Source organism: Diadema setosum, chromosome 10 (assembly GCF_964275005.1).
Source record: "Diadema setosum chromosome 10, eeDiaSeto1, whole genome shotgun sequence".
In the NCBI taxonomy this organism is placed as follows: Eukaryota; Metazoa; Echinodermata; class Echinoidea; order Diadematoida; family Diadematidae; genus Diadema; species Diadema setosum.
The window spans coordinates 33270831-33275642 of record NC_092694.1 but is presented as its reverse complement, the minus strand read 5'-3'; the positions used below and the strand labels follow the sequence as shown (position 1 = coordinate 33275642).

The 4812-nt window shown below is 37.3% G+C and overlaps 1 pseudogene; it reads right to left on the bottom strand.

Annotated features, from left to right (window-relative positions):
* Positions 1-240: 240 nt before the first annotated feature.
* On the bottom strand, positions 241-2903 carry LOC140233629 (uncharacterized; annotated as a pseudogene).
* Between the last annotated feature and the right edge of the window lie 1909 nt (positions 2904-4812).

Sequence of the window (4812 nt, the reverse complement as noted above, 5' to 3'; positions counted from 1 at the left end):
TCGAGATTTGTATCCAGCTTTTTGGCATACGCGCGAACCCTAATAGTGGCTCTTGTGTTTGTGGGGATATAGTTGTGTGCAAAACTTAGAACAATGTACAGTACACTTTATAAAAAAAAAAAAATACGACCTAATAGTACACCATGATCTAGTCTACTGCCGATTCCACAGCAGAGTAGATTACCAAAGGAACTGTTCACACAGTTTGAACAACCACCGTGGATACTCGCTGTGATGCCATCAACGTCGTTCCCCAATGTTCAACTCTTCAGACAGGTGGGCTGTGGGTAGCAGCGGGCCAGATGGAATGACAGGCCTCGGGCTGGGGATGGTTTTCGCCAGGAACGTTTAGGCTGTGAAGGGGCTCAGCCGAACTTCGGAGAGGTGGAGGAAGAAACTTTTCAGGAGAAAGACAGATGGATAAAGCGACTGTCTCTGGCGATACTTCGTGGCCGGGCATAGAAAATCGGCATGTCCGAACCTCTCCAATTCTTTTGGTGTTTGTTTGTTTGTTTGTTTGTTTTTTTTTGGTTGAACACATCTGTCTGTGTAATAAAGAACAAAACAGAAACATTTTCATATATAATTTTATTACCATGGTTCCATGAATAGACATTTTCTTCAACTAATATACGATTCAATTGCACATCCCCTAGTTTATGTACCAGAGTACAATGATATTCACACAATGCCTTCCATTCTGACTAATAAGAAATTCGCGGAATAAAAATAAGCGTCATATAGGCCGATATAGGCCTTACGTGTTTTCACAATCTACAGACAAAAAACAAAAACAAAACAAAATAAAACAAAAACACAAATACACATGCACACACACACACACAATGCGAAAAAGAACAGGTCACGTTTGTTTATATATTTACTAGAATAACATTACCTTTGGTGACTGGCTTCCAATGCGCATTCCTGTCTTTTCTCGATTTGCTCCTGAGATCTATAAAACAATTGATACAGTGGAATTAAAGATTCATTCTTTTTTCACGCGTGAACGTATATTGAAAGAGTAACGTCGGGTCATACAACGTATCTCATTGACTACCATGATTCATCGCAATATCCCGCGTTCCCTGTTAATGGAATCAATTGAGTTTTCACCACTTAATTCCGAGACAAACTTGAGTTTTATTTATTTATTCATTTATTTATTTTTGGTGTCCTGTTCGTATCGCTTACAAAAACGTTCAATTCGAATTTTGATGGCCCGAAAAAAGAAATGTATCGTGGCCTACCAATGAAAGGAAGCATTTTTTTTTCAACACAGTTCTCCGATGGAACCGTCAAAATAATTATATAAACTGTTTAGAAGTTTGGTGGTCTGATTTCATTTTCAGAGGTCCCGAGAAACCACTAAAGTGCCATTTGAGATGTAGAGTATCCATAGCCTACTTCTTGTTATGATGAAAGTGTAAAAGGAAAAGACATTGGTTGCATTCATAATCGACAATCTATGAAAAATTATACACACATTGTTCCCAGGATAAATCCCTTTTGAGAAAAAAAAAATACATCTGAAGATTATTTTTTTTTTCTTCTCAGAAGGGATTCATCCGGGGAACATAACCATAACATCCTAAAAAGTTTTAGAACCTGACATCAAGCTGCTCCCACTGACTGTGATAACAAATTATGAAATGGAAATGGAATTATGCAACCTGCAAATCATCTTATAGCTTGTCAAATTAAAAAAAAAAATCATATTTCCATCTATTATAACTTTCATAATTATTCAGCACACTTCAAAGAAAAGGGCACATCAAAGCAAACAGCAATTCATCATGATGGATCTATGTACAATATGTATACGATCTACATAGATGGACAAAACTGACACAGTGAATGAACAACCTACAGTCTTCTACGGCATATAGCGTCTCAGTCAATTCAATAATAACAAACAGTAATTGAACAGCTTTGAAAACAAAAGCAGACAAATAAAAATACATATAAAAAAGTATATAGGATACTACGCAGAGAAAATTGAATGAAAATGATACGCAAACACACGCACATAATCATGATGCATCGGACCACTGAACCTCCGCCAAACGGCCATGTTAGTCGTTATGTTGCAGGTATTGTATACTTCATTTTTATGATTATGATATGACAGATTAATTACATCATAAGGCTGAGCTATGTAATATGATGTAGAAACGGTTATTATAAATAGGGGCTACTCAAAGGTAGGGAAAAGAAAATGACACGACGAGGGTGTAATGCTGCCGCGCCATTGTGTTCCCCTGTTTCTGATACTACCTAGTAGTACAGTGTAGATCATCCCCTTCCAAATCTCATGTAAACTATACTCGACAGAAATTATAATCACCCCCTCCCCATTCTCTTTGGGCACATATTATTCACTTTTAGAATTAATAACGAACATTCCTTCATTTTTGACTAACGAATCTCCTTTTTGGAATAACGAGCTTTATTTCGTTTTCGGATCGATACACATAATCTTGAGAATACTATGGACGCTTCAGAATAAGGAAATTTATTTCATTTTCAGATCAACGAACACTCGGCATAAGGGACCCTACTTCATTCTCGTTTGGCCGATTACTCCTTCCGAAATTCATTATTTAGAAATCTACTTTTCTGAACTTTTTACACGCAAAAAACCTTGAAAATCAAGGTGAAAAAATAAAGTAATCAAGTCTTTTGTGGGTCATCCTACATACATCTTTTATAGCAGGCACAGGATATTCTTCACGAGATAAACTTCAAGCTCTCACATCATGCACTTATACGGATAAAGATGGGTCGGACTGACTAACTTCTACACTCAATGCCTGTATACTCACTTTTTCACTCAGGACATCGCGAGCTGGGGTCGGTAGATCCAGGTGTCGCGTCGGTTCATTTCTACGGGATGAAGGCATGCATCTTGTCCAGTTTCAATAATCGCGATCCCTTCGTTGTCCCTTACGCCTCATTTCGAAAGGTTCTATATTCTTTTGCGAGATTTCTGGGTCGGAGACGTATGTATACCTCGTCTTGCAAAACCTAATTGTTTTAGTTGCTCTCGAGTCGCGTCGGAATCCGTAGAGCTCTATACGCAGCATCACACCGAGGAAAAGAGACTATGTGCCCTCAAGTAAACAAACGGAACGACGCGACGGCTGATATACATTATAGCGCAGTGCGATCACAGAACTCCACACACACGCGACGTGCATACAGTTCTGCAAATGTGCCATGAACCCCCATAATTACGCAATATTCCCACGCCGCGCCGTCTCTCTCCCAAATTCACGGAGGTGAAAAGGTCAACCTCCCAGACCAAGCCGTGCGGTACACATCGCTCTCGTGTGCGGAAGATAACGGTTGAAAAAGCCCAAGCCCAATGTAGTCAAATTCAAACGGTAGAGGGAGGTAAGGTCGTATCACAGGGAAAGTGTGGGTCCCACACTTTTAATCGGACGACGTATTTTTGCATTTCTCAGCCATTTCTAGACCAATTTTTGTCAAACAAACTTTGAATTCCCCATAAATTTCAATGCTCTTTCACATTTCATAAGTAGTTTCTCATTATCTTGCCAAAAAATTTCATCCCGACGTGCCATCATCAACCAGAACAGGACCTCCCCTTTAAAAGTGAAATGTATTTTTGTGAAAAGTGAAATGAATTTTTATTTAAAAGTGAAATGTATTTTTGTGAAAAGTGAAACGAATTTTTATCTAAAAGTGAAATGTATTTTTGTAAAAAGAAAAATAAATGTTGGTGAGTGAAATGTATATGTTAAAAGTGAAATGAATATTGGCTGGAGTGAAATGAATTTTGTATTGTTTCCCTTATGGCGTTCCATACATTACTGCACTGCAGCCTCTCCCTTGTTGGGAGAAGCTACAACACAGGGCCTATAGTCCAGGCTAGAAGGCACCCAACCTTGTTTTTTTTTTTATATATACAATGTTATTTGATGGTTTCTTGTCAATTCGAGGGTGCTGATTCCAAATCCGATTGATGCCACTCGCGTAACCTTGAGCATTTTCGGCAAAATGCAAAAATCCAAAATGGCCGCCAGATTGTTATGCTAATTCGACCGTGATAAACACAATAATGTGCATTATATGACCAATTTAATAAGTCCATTTTTGAAGATTTTGAAGTACGGTCTCTGTCATAAAGTACAAAATAATACCTTTTAAATGATATATTGGTCACTACATATAAAGGTATACTTTTGAAGTTATGGTCAAAATGAATTATAAATTATCTCTTAATCTTCAGAAAACTAAGTATATGTTTTTTAGTAATTCTTTAGAAGATTTAGACACAGGTATTGTTCTTGATAACACTTTGTTAGAACGAGTCCTCATATAAAATTCCTTGGTATCACAGTGGATGATAAACTTTCGTGGAGGCCGCATATTACTAACATTAGTACAATAATTTCACGCAATATTGGTATTATTAATAGACTCAAGTTTCATATTCCATTGTCCTCTTTGTTGACGTTGTATTTTTCTCTTATTTTACCTTATCTTAATTACGGACTCCTAGCGTGGGGTAGTGCCCATCAAAACTTACTAGATAAATTACTTTTGTTACAAAAAAAGGTTATTCGTATTATTTGTGGCGTCCCGCCACGTTCCCATACAGAGCCATTATTTATTAAACATGAGATTTTGAAAATTAAAGATTTGTATTTTTTTTTCAACTTGGTCAGTTTATGTTTAATTACAATGTAAATGCACTTCCCAGTATTTTTAATTCAATGTTCCCACGGAACCAGTCTTTTCATGATTATCCCACTAGACAATCTAATGAGTTTCATTTACCCCTCC